Source organism: Sceloporus occidentalis, unplaced genomic scaffold, assembly GCF_023333645.1.
Source record: "Sceloporus occidentalis isolate IW3139 unplaced genomic scaffold, rSceOcc1.0.p SCAF_20, whole genome shotgun sequence".
In the NCBI taxonomy this organism is placed as follows: Eukaryota; Metazoa; Chordata; class Lepidosauria; order Squamata; family Phrynosomatidae; genus Sceloporus; species Sceloporus occidentalis.
The window spans coordinates 4003228-4015769 of NW_028317000.1; the positions used below are offsets into that span (position 1 = coordinate 4003228).

A 12542-nucleotide genomic window follows, 5' to 3' on the forward strand; every position below is an offset into this window, starting at 1 on the left:
ATGTCTTTCCAGCGCAATGGTTTCCGGAAGAGATAGGACTCGGAGACAGAGGAGGAAGGGAGGAGATGCCAGTGGGGACCTCCTGACTTTTGGTTCACCCTTTTCCCCCTTTTCTTTTCTCTGCCATCCTGGCTGCTACTGTCTCTGCCATGGGGCCTCCGAAGGCCACATCTCCACATGTCGACATGCCAAGCGGAGTAAGGAGCGGCCAAAACACCACGTTGGCAGCCGACTCCGCGTCCTTGGCGGCCGCTGGACGTTTTCTTGGAAATCCATTGCTTTATTTTATTTTACTTTATTTCCCCTTTTCCCTAAAAGGAAGGAAATTTCTCAAGGCTGACTCCTACCGGCCTCGGCGAATAGTCCCAAAATACCAAAAACATTCCTAAAATGACCCCCTGGGATGAGTTCCTCTTATCTTCATTAAAGGAATAGCTTAAATATCTATCAAATGCCCTGTTTCAGCATCGACAGTCTCAACTGATCCATTGCTGTCCTGCTTTTTAAGCTGCTTTTAAAATGTCCCCGTTTTTCTCCTTTCCCCCTTCGTCCTTCGCTTGCGTTCATTGCTGCAAACTACGAGTTGCAAGTGCGGTCAGTTGTACGCAATGTGGAAATAAAGCAGACGCATTTTAGAAAAGGGGTAGATTCCTTACTGCGTTTGAGTCCTGCTTTTGAATAGGACGAAACGATTTTAAGAGATCGATCAGGACAATATGAGGATCATCCGTCAATATGCAAGAAGTTCCTTTGGAAATGTTTGACTGGTAATGGCATTGATTGACCCTCCTTGGTCCAATACAGTGAGAGGCAGGATACAAATCATTATTATTAAGATTGATTGATTGCCTTTTTCTGGAGTCAAAAGTGCCTTACAAAAGTTGAAATGTTGTTGTGTGCCTTCAAACCCTGGTCTCCAGAACGGCTCAAACCACAACACTTCTTCTTAAAACAGATACAGCTAAATAATACAAAGCCTTTCCTAGCACAAAAGTGTTTTTAAAATATACAGTCGGCCCTCCTTATCCACGGATTTTTTAATCCATGGATTCAAGCATCCACGGCTTAAAAATATGCCCCAAAAGTATAAATTCCAAATAGCAAATCTTGATTTTTTCCAAGGGACCATTTTGCTCTGCCATTATATTTAATGGGACTCAAGCATCCACGGATTTTGTTATCCACGGAAGGTCCTGGAACCAAACCCCAGCGCATAACAAGGTCCCACTGTAATAAATAATAATAATAATAATAATAATAATAATAATAATAATAACAATAATAATAATAACAATAATAATAATAATAGCCCATTGCATATAATGGGACTTGAGCATCCACAGATTTTGTTATCCACGGAGGGTCCTGGAACCAAATCTCAGCGAATAAGAAGGACCCACTGTGTAATGAAACTACTGGCAATTAAAAGTCGGATTGCAAGGTGTAGAATTGGCAGAGAGAAAGAGTGCCTCTGAACATGTGCAGACTGTCAGTGGGTCCCTATCTTACCCTAACCCTCCCTTTTGAAACCGAAGCTTATTTTTAGACCTGGCTTTCCATTTGACACTGGGGTCGGGTTGTGGAGTTGTTGTGTTTTGTTCCAGCGATCCTTTCCCCTTGCACCTTGCCTGGTTTGCATTTTCTCTCTCGCTCGCTTCTCTCTGTGCAGCTGCAAATTTTCCCTTCTGCTTTCCGAGTGCCTTTCTGACTTGGTTTTTCTATCTCTCTGTCTGTCTTGCGCACGTGTGACACACAGAGGCACACGTATAATGCACACCCACACAACCACACATACACACACTCACACACACCAGTCTTTGTAGAAAGAGGCTCCGGAGGGTTCTCTGTCGCTTTTCCGATTCGGTATTCATAACGGCAACGGGGCCTGAATTATTTATAGCTTAATTTCCGATGCAGCCGCCAAAGTACAGGAGCCTGCGGACAGATTGGAGAGACTGGGAGGGTGGGGATGATGGGGTAGCATTGCCGCCCCCTTCAAACCCAAAGGGGTACGGCTATGGGGATGGTTTTGCCATAAACCCTTGCACCTTTCTCTCCCAGAAATCAATAGGGAGCGTCCCAAAAGGCCAGGAAAGGTTATGCAAGGATCCCAAGGAGCCCATAAAAGGACCCCATCTCTTCTTTGAGCCAATTTTAAGGGTCTGGTTCAATGGCAAGGGATCGCCCAGGGCCAGGGGATGATGGGTTATTCCTCCCAAGTGCTCTTTTGAGCTGCACAATGATGGTATTTGCAATTTCCAGCTTATGGCAACCCTAGGTGACCCTGTTGCAAGGTTTTCTTGGCAAATTTCTTCTGTAGGGTTTTGCCATTCCTTTCCCTTCTGAAGCTGAGAGAGTGTGACTGGGGCCCTGAAATCAACCAGCGGGTTTTCATGGCCGAGTGGACATTTGAACCCGGCTCTCCAACATCTAATGATTGAACCACTACATCATGCTGGACCTCCACAGGCGCAGAAACGCCGCCTCCGAAAATCAAAACGCGTCTGATTTTACAACCCAGTTGTTAGAGAATGCAGGGACAGATAGGTTTTCTTGGTTTTATTTCCATTGCAGGGATAAGAATGGAGAAGCAAAAATGGTCACAGGGCCACATGCAGCCATGTTCCAACAACAACATTTTATTAGTAGTGGCTCATTGTCATTGCAGCATCCAGTGTCAGATATTTCTTTTTAATTGCCTTATTTTATGATGCAACAACAACAACAGGAATGGCCAGAAGTTGAGATTGTGGGGAGAAGAAAACATGTTTGTGTGTTATGGTGGCTTGAGCTATGGCTGTCTATGACTGTGGGAGACCAGGGTTCAAATTCCACTAAGGTTGATATCCCACCTCGACATTAGAAAGAACATATTGATGGTAAGAGCCATTCGACAGTGGAAGAGTGGAGTCTCCTTTTTAAAGCAGAGGCTGGATGGCCGTCTGTGGGATGTGCTTCAATTGTGAGTTCCTGCATGGCAGAATGGGGTTGGACTATATAGCCCCCGGGGTCCCTTCCAACCCTATGAGTCTATGGTCTCTGCTCAGCTGTGGGTGTCTTTGGGCAAATCATTCTCCCTCAACATCAGAGGATGGCAATGGCAAACCCGAAGAAACCTTGCCAAGAAAACCAAGATCGTAGGGTCACTGAGAGTCCGAAACGACTTGAAGGCGCGTCGTAACAGGGCTGCACCAGCTCTTAGAAAGGTGAATTCCCACTCCTTTGCGCAGGAATCAATTCTCCCTTCGAAGGCGGCCAGAAAAAAGGTCAATCCAAGACGTTTGGAGCGACTCGAACATCAATTTTAAATGGCCGCACATCCCTCGATGGCCGGTTGCCCTCTCCAAATGGAAAAAACGTGCCTCGACATTGCTTCTGTCGTTCTCAAAAGCTATATGTTTGCTTATAATTACATTTTCCTCCCCTGAAGCTTCATGGAAAGGATGGATGCTGTAAAATTTGCAGGAGGGAATGATAATCCCAGGAGCGTCTCTGTATGAAGATAACCAGCTCTTGTGAAGCGTTGACCTCCGAACCTTTCCATTTTCTGCTTTTAAGGGAGGCGAGAGCAAGGCCGCATCCCAGCGGATAGGTTTTGTTGTAGCTAAAACTGCAATCGGTCTTTTTTGCAAGATTTATCTCATACCGGAGATAATATATCCTTCTTCATGAGGACTAGACGCCTCTCCAATTTAAGTGAGATCTTTGGCACCCAAAGAAGTGAGATTACAACTTGCAAACGTCTAATCCTAAAGCATCCTTTTCCCCAGCGAGTGCATAATCCGAGTCCTTTGGATTTTTAATCTGATGGATCATTTTGCAGCGGGTTTCTAATCTGGTTTGTCCAGATCATTTTTATGGCTCGTTTCTAATCCGGTTTCTCCTTTCTCCCCCTCCGTCCGGCTCATTTTCTCTGCAATTCCCCCGTTCTTTTTTGCAGTGATTTCTCTCGCTTTCTCTCTCGCCTCTTTCTGGGAAGCAGCTGGAGAAGTCACTAAAATTAGCCTGCCTTCGCTCTGAGGCGCCGGAATATAATGTGGAGTTGATGAGAAGTAATATATTAAATTTACATTGAAGATGGCCCAGGGTAAGGATTAGATTGGCGTGCGGGGGGCTCTGGATTTTAATTGGCATAATATTTCATTTAATTACATTGTCTAATTTCGGAGACCCGCGTCGTCGCAAGGCCTTAAAATGTTAATGCGGGGAGGAATTCTTCGCCATCGCGGCGTTGGCAGGGCGCTTGCTCTTTCTGATCGGTTCGGCGACAAGGTTTTAACTCCTTCGCTGGAAAGGTTTCGCCTTTTGAGTACTTTTTTGTATCCAAAAAGAAGAAGAAATGGAGGGTAATCCGAAAACGCAAAAAATTACATAGTGGGTTATCACACGCACAGGTGAACATGGCGTCCGTCCGAAAGAGAAAGCCGTGCGAATGCGAACGAACTCATCGCATGAGTACGCACCCGTTGGTGTCTTGGTTTCAAATTAGTGTCTTTGCGCAAGCGCAAGGAGGATGGTTATCCCATGGCCGAACTGGAGATGCGTTTCATACTAACACAAATACGAACTGACTGCGAATTCGCAGCGGGAAAGGATTTATAAATTCGATATTTTTCCGAATCCAGCTATTGCCGGGATGTCTCCCGATTGCGTTTGGATTGCCTTCCATTTGCGTGCGACGCTGTTTGAAAATCTGTTGCGAAATTACGTGAAATACCTTGGATGACTCCGGATTCGCCTTTGGTTAACTTTCCAATTTTCTCCCTTAAAGTCAAATTTTGTGGGGAGGCAATAAAGTAGTCAAAACATTCCCCCCACAAAAATACAGGGCACCTCTGTTTTAAATGTAGGGTTGCCAACCTTTCCACTATCTCTTGCTCTTCCACCTTTAGTGGTTGCATGCTTTTGCAAGTATGAGCGATTGAGACCCAATGGACGTCTCTCTGTGCCCTACAAGAGCTGATTTCTGCAATCCAGACTTTTATTATCTGTTTTATTTTTACACCGCCTTTCTCCCAAAAAGGGACCCAAGGGGGTGCGCAAGATAATAAACATCTTAAAAACAAAGATATAGCCATGTTAGTCTGTAGGATCAGTCGGTAAAGAGATCTTGTGGCACCTTTGAGACTCAGTGACAGGAAGTAAGTTGGCAGCAGGAGCTTTGGGAGATTTAAGTCGAAATCATTTGCATTTACCAAATGCATCTGAGGAAGTAGTCTTAAGCCTAGGAAAGCTCATGCTGCCAACTTCTCTCAGAGGTACCGTAGAAACAAATTGTTAAAGGCACAGGAGCATGGAGGACTGGGATCAGTTGGCAACTTTGGTTGCTGTAAAAATCATCATAATAATCATAATAATTTTATTTCTTTTTATGGCTCGAGGCTGGGTACAGCATGTTAAAATGCAAAACGCAAAAACAGATAAATACGCAGTTAAAATGCAATGCTGTATGTGCTGCATGTCTTCATGTCGTCTCTGACCTATGGCCAACTTATCATATATATATATATATATATATATATATATATATATATAGTATTATAGTCATAGTCCAGCATTCAAGCCAACAAGCCATGCGTACCGTAATGCCATTAAAATGCACTCTTAAGAGAGAGTGTGTGTGTGTGTGTGTGTGTGTGTGTGTATATATATATATATATATAATTAAAATGCACTCGTAAGAGTACACAACACACACACATATAATTAAATATTCCTGATTTAAAAATTAGAAATCAAATTGCCTTTGCATTGGTTTAAAGATGCCGCAACAGGTGGAGATGCCTCTGTTGAATTTCTGCCTGCCTCTTGACTATTCGGGCCAAACCTATTTGTTTTGGGTAGAAAAGGGACAAGCAACCCATAGAATATTAGGATAGCGATTTATTATTTAAGAAATGCATACCCATCCGAAAGTGCAAATCAGAAAGCATTCAGAAATAATCACCGTTGGAACACATTTTGCAACAAGGAGGAAAATAAAACCTGCATCCTCGCTTCTAGCTTAACTAAGCAAAAATAAGACGATTAAATGTGTATTATTAATCCAATATATGGCACGGCGGCACTTGGGACGTGGCTGACTACTGTTCCAGCCGCCTGGGCCAAAAACAGCTTACAGCATTTAAAACAGAGCTCAATGGAGAAACTGGAGCAAGAGGGTTAGGACTACAACTCCCAGCAGGCTTTGATTCCTCACATCGGAGGGTGTGTCAAGGAGCACATGCAAAGACGATGCGGGTCTAATCTTCCCCTATCAATTGCATGCGGTGATGTGGTTCGCATGTTGCATGTTGAGATATTAAAGTTTATCTTTTTAACTACATCTCCCATTATCCCCAAGTCAAACTCCCTGGGACATTATGGGAGCAGCCTATAAGCGCTGCTGCTGCCATACTCATGTATAAGTCTAGAAATTTAGGTTACAAAATTGACCCCAAAAACTTGAGTCGACTTATCCATGGGTCAATGTAAGTACCGTGTGTGTGTGTATGGGGAAGCCTGTTGGTCATCCTTGATTTCTTGAACCCATAGCTCACTTTGACTTTGACACCGCTTTATGTGTCATGGCTCCATTTTTATGGAATCCTGGGATTTGTAGTTTGTGGTGGTGCCAGGCTCAACATCGCACTGCACCAGAAATCCCGAATGCTGTACCTTTGCACCATGGCGATCCAAGCGGCATCAGGCTGCATTATTTCTGCAGCGCAGATGAGGCCTTAGAGCCATTTTCGCGGTTTGCAGCTTGGATGCGCAGTGCGGTGCCGCGCACGCCTGAAACACAAATGTATTTTCGGTTTAGACTTAGGTGTCTATGCAAGATGTCTATGCAAATATTCCAAAATCTGGGGGGGAAATCCAAAGTCCAAACTACTTCTGGTCCTGAGCATTTTGGATAAAGGAGAATCAACCTGTATTATTATTATTATTATTATTATTATTATTATTATTATTATTATGCGTTTTAATGTGTTTTATATATGTTGTTAGTCGCCTTGGGTCCAACTTTGGGGGAAAGGCAGGATAAAAATAAATAAATAAATAAATAAATAAATAAATAAATTACTACTACTACTACTACTACTACTACTATTATTTTATATAGCTCCATCAATGCACATGGCACAAATAAAACAGCCAGCCCTCCCATAGGCTAATATGCAGAGAGAATTAAAGAAATAATACAAGTATAAAACTATATGCTACAATGATAAAAACAAATGCAAACCCCCGTGCGACGTAAACCTACAACAAACCGACAAATGCATATAACCAAAACAGACAAGATTAGGAAACAATGCGAAACCCAATTCCATAGAATTGCATAGAATTGCTGGGATCCTGTTAAAAATTGTGTTCCGCATTGTTTCCTAATCTTGTCTGTTTCGGCTATATGGATTTGGGTAAAAATAAGACACAAAACCAAACAGCGAGCAAACAACGCTCCGCCAAACACAACTGCAGCTCGGGAATGTTGTGGTTCTGGGCTGCGGCACCCAGAATCCCCTCGACTTGGGGATTCTGGGAGTTTAGCCCCCCCCCCCCCCAAAAAAAAAAAAGCATTTCCCCCCTTTTTGCATGGAACAATATGGTTCATTCATTGAGGATTTGGGAAGGAACCCATTTTGAGCCCTAGATTTTCTTCCATCTTTCAGCTTAAACATCAGCAAATGAGGAGGAGCCATTTTGGTTTGGTGCGGCTTAATTTCCCCATTAAGGAAGTGTGTCTACACCGGAGAAATAATGCAGTTTGATGCCACTTTGAGCACCTTGTTCCACATTGTGAGGTCCTGGGATTCGTAGTTTTTACAAGGTCCTTAGCCTTCTCTGCCAAAGAGTAAAGTGCTTTACCAAACATCAAATCCAAGGATTCCATAAGATGGTGCAAACGTGGCGTCGAAGTGCATTATTTCTACGGTGCGGATGCAGTCTTCAGTGTCAACATTCTGCTGCTTTTAATGCTTTTATCAAGGAGGAAAAAACAAGAGCTTGGTTTAAAATTAGTTGCACGGTTTACACAAAGCCGACCGAAAGTGACCCTTGGCTTTGGGCCAAGCTGCATTTTTTTACGAGCATCACGAAAAAGGGCTGCGCGGTTCCCTTGGCGACAATCCCTGGACCGCGGATGCCAGGCCTCGGCGGGACTGATCTCTCCATCCTGCTGACTTGTTAATGGCCTTAAACTCGGAGGGCGTCTTCTGCCTTTAAAGAGAGAGATTAGAAAAAAGGAAACCCTCGCGGTGTCTTTTTCTTCTTCTTCTCCCCAGACGCTGAAAGACATCTTTTAAGTGGCAGCCGGTGCCAATTTGAGGCCGACACAAATTACCACCAAAGAGGGGTCCCTGAGAGAGCGTCCCGCTCTGCTTGGTTGGCGGTCCGTGAAGCTACCACTTAATTGTCTCATGAGCAGCAAAAAAAATGCATACATCTCAGGCGCCTGCCGGATCCTGCGCTGAAGGAGACACAAACCCATGGCAGCTTAAGTCTCCCTTATCCGAAATGGCGAAATCCAAAATCCCCTATTCCAAAACCCAAAATTGTCCACCTTTGGTTGAATCATAGCGTCATCAAATACAACCTCCTGGGTCTGTTTTATCTGGAATTGCAAAATTTGAAATATTCCAATTTCCAAAATCTTCCAGGTCTAGAAACTTAGGATAAAAAATTGACCCCAAAAACTTGAGTCAACTTATCCATGGGTCAATCTAAGTACCATATAATCTAAGTACCATATTTTAACTCATATATATATATATATATATATATATATATATGAGAAAGGCAAGAGTTTAATCTGCCCCAGAAGCACTGACCCCCTTCTACTCTCTCATCCATCCAGCCTTTAGTATGAGTACAAATAGTTATGACTGCTGGAATTTGGCAAGTTCTTTGGCATTGTTTCCCTTCGCTCCGTCCTTTACATCCTTCATTAAATGCCCCTAAGGCTTATCCACAGATCAGATCAAAATCCATAATTATGGCTCCTCGACTTATATATATATATATATGGGGTTGACTTATAGTCGCGTATATATGGTAAGAGCCAGGGAGGAGAGGTATGTCTCTAGATCGGGCGCAATGCAAATTTCCTTAGTTTGTATGCGCAAGACGGGGCAATTATTTTACCATGGCATGCTTTTTCGTTTGCTTGGAGTTGCAAAAAAAAGAGACACAGAGAGAGAGAGAACAATCCAAGGTGTGGAGAAAGAAAATGAAATGCCTGAGGGGGCTTGTGGCGTATCGCTCTCCCCCGCCCCGTCCCCTTCAGCTAAAGCCCGACGGGAAAAAATAGCAGTTGTGAATCTTCCTGGATGACTGTTCATAATGAGCCGGAGAGGCTCTAAGTCTTTCGTAATGAGATTTTGATACCGGGATTGTGCCGGGTGCGAGGTTAGAGTGTTGCGCGCCAGTGTTTACGCCAGCCTTCGTCGGAGATTCCAGCCTCTCGGCGGGCGAATGAAAACTTTGACAGTCAGCTTTTGGGGAGATGGCTTTCCTATCCCTTCCCCAAAGTATCTTCTGTGGGTCACCGTCACCTTCGGGAAAACGAGGCACATGGATAGGGAGATGCACCTATGGGGTTTCCATTGGGATGCCATGTTTGCAGCCAAAGTTACGGCTGCATAACTCATGCTTGCATCAGTGGCGGTACTTTTTCTATGGTTCCTTGGTCCCACTTATGTGAAATGTGCATCCTTGACTAAACCGACTGCATGCATGGCATTGGTTTCAGTGTTGGACTATGACTCTGGAGACCAGGGTTCAATTCCCCGCTCAGCCATAGAAGCAAGTCACAGTCTCTCAGCCTCAGGGGAAGGCAATGGCAAACACCCTCTGAACAAACCTTGTCAAGAAAACCCCACAATAAGGTTGCTTTAGGGTCGCCATAAGTTGAAAATGACTTGAAGGCGCACAACAGTAAGATGTCTACCCAAAATGAACCCGCCCAGTATTTGAGATCTTCAGAGGAGGCCCTGTTGCATGACCCAAGTTTGTGAAGTTAGGTTGGAAGGTACATGTGACAGGGTCTTCTCTATAACAATGCCATTGAGTTGGGCAACCAAACTGGTGAAGGGTCTAGAAGCCATGCCTTATGAAAGACTTAGGGAGCAGGGTCTGTTTAGCATGAGGAAGGGAAGGTTAAGAGGTGATATGATAGCCCTGTTTAAGTATTTGGAGGGGTGGAGCAAACTTATTTTCTGCTGCTCTAGAGAATAGGACACAATGGCGCAATGGATGCAACTACAGGAAAAGATATTCCACCTCAACGTTAAAAGGAACTTCTTGATAGTAAGGGCTGTTCGATGGTGGATGATGTTCCCTTGGATATTGTGGTGGAGTCTCCCTCTTTGGAGGTCTTTAAACAGAGGCTGGAGGGCCATCTGTCAATGGGGCTGCTTGGATTGAGAGTTCCTGCATGGCAGAATGGAGTTGGAGTGGATGACCCTTGCCCTCCCTTCCAACTCTATGATTCTAACTGTGGAACTCCCTGCCTCAGGATGCTAGGCTAACTCTTTTGCTTCTGAGCTTCCAAGAGGTGTTCTTCATGGCCTTCAAGCTGTTTTTCAATCAAGTCCTAGGATGGATGCAGCCTTCCAAGGTTGCCCAGGGGAGTCTCAGGCACAGAGCCACTCTTGCCACATTTGCCCAAATTGGGTGTGATCCAATTCCATGTTCAGGTGCCGTATAGCTTTGTCCGTCTTCAGTTCTCTCTGGCAGCGAATTCTCCAAAGCTTAAGGTTTCAGAGTCGTGTCGAAAGTGGGACCGCGGGCTCTGATGGGCTGCAGACAATTTGCACCAGTGTCGGGGGGGTGGTGGTGAAAGGAATGAGTCGAGGGTGCCGCCTGCGCCTGCTTTGGCAAGCGGCCTTCCCATTTCCTCCTCCTCTCTCGGTGACCAGTTCCCCAGGCCTGCTCTGTAATTAAAAGCCACCATCTTTGCGTCTTTGCACGGCTGAGGTGCCGCTGGCGGGCGAGGTGGCAATTAACTCTGCTAACGATGCGTGCGCTGGCACAGGAACATCCGTTCAAACAATACGGCGGCAGAGAAGGCAGATTAGTTGGATCTGGAGAAAGGCGGCAGGGACTCGGAGATGGCGAAAGGAGGCGGCGGGTGGATTTTCTTTGGGGAGTGGAAGCAAAGGGATTGCAACCATCTTTTCCAGCCGTCAACCCTGAACGCTGGACGGAGCGCAGAGATCGTTCCTATAATGTACCCAGCACAATCCTGGATCCTATATGGTTACCTTGGGCATGGTTTGAGCGTTGGACCATAACTTTGGAGCCCAGAGTTCGAATCCTGGCTTGGCCATGAAACCCACTGGGTGACCCCAGGCAAGTCACGCTCTCTCAGCCTCAGAGGGAGGCAATGGCAAACCCCTCTGAAGAAACTTGCCAAAAAAACCTTGTGATAGGTTCGCCTTAGGGCAGTGATGTCCAAACTCTGGCCCTCCAGGTGTTTTGGACTTCAGCTCCCAGAATCCCAAACCATTGGCCAAGGTGGCTGAGGCTTCTGGGAGCTGAAGTCCAAAACAACTGGAGGACCAGAGTTTGGACATTGCTGCCTTAGGGTCACCATGTTGGAAATGATTTGAAGGCACACAACAACAAATAGGAGGAAGAAGCCTCAAATCGGGGTGCAGGCATCATAAAGACAGTCTGGACCCAATTCAGTGTTTTGGCCCTACGTCATGTAAACAAGATGCAGAAAGCACATGGATTACTCATGTGGACAAGCCCATAGACCAGTGATTCCCAAACTTTGGTCCTCCAGATGTTTTGAACTTCAGCTCCCAGCATTCCTGACCAATGGCCAAGCTGGCTGGGGCTTCTGGGATCTGAAGTCCAAAACACCCGGAGGACCAAAGTTTGGGGACTCCTGCCATAGATGGACATATAGGGGTGTGCACCCAAATACAGAAGAGCTGAGCTTCCTCTCCAAATTCTCCACCGCAGGGTCCCAATAAACTGCTTGGATATCGGCTCAGTCTGTCTGGTTTTGCAAAATCTGTCGCCAAGCTTGCCTATAGACTCCTATGTTGTTGCAAGTGTGTGAGCTCCTATGGTTGCTGCCAGTGCCGAGTCCTGCACCGTGCTATTATTGGACAAGAATTCCAGGATAAAACACTTTGCCAGGCAGCCGAGATTCGGTTGTATTTATAGCGCCAGGTCCCTCTCCTGATAGCAGATGGTTTTGGAGACAGTGTCGTTTTTAGCAGCTTCTCGCTGTAACACAGGTCGGTGCCTCCTTCCTTCTTTTCCCTTTTTTGCAAAGAAAGAAATTGCACCGCTCCTGTCTTCCCTTCTGTTTTGCTTTGTGTGTTTTTCCAAATCTGCACACAGACATCTCCAAAGCAAAAGAAGGTCTATCTAAATAAGTCGATTCCAGATTCCGCTTTTTCCCCAACCTGTCTCTCCTTGCAGAGAAGGCAGAAACCCAAATAAATCCCACTGCGCCTACCTTGGTGCATTTTATGCACTGGACAGTATTCTCTATCATAAAAATTGGAGGGAAGAACACCAACATTTTAATATATGCAGAT

The 12542-nt window shown here is 45.1% G+C and overlaps 1 protein-coding gene across 3 annotated transcripts in view; it reads left to right on the forward strand.

The window, feature by feature from the left end:
- The window catches only part of LOC149301788 (semaphorin-6D-like), a 74918-nt gene that overhangs the window by 27008 nt on the left and 35368 nt on the right, over positions 1-12542 (forward strand). The window lies entirely within an intron of this gene.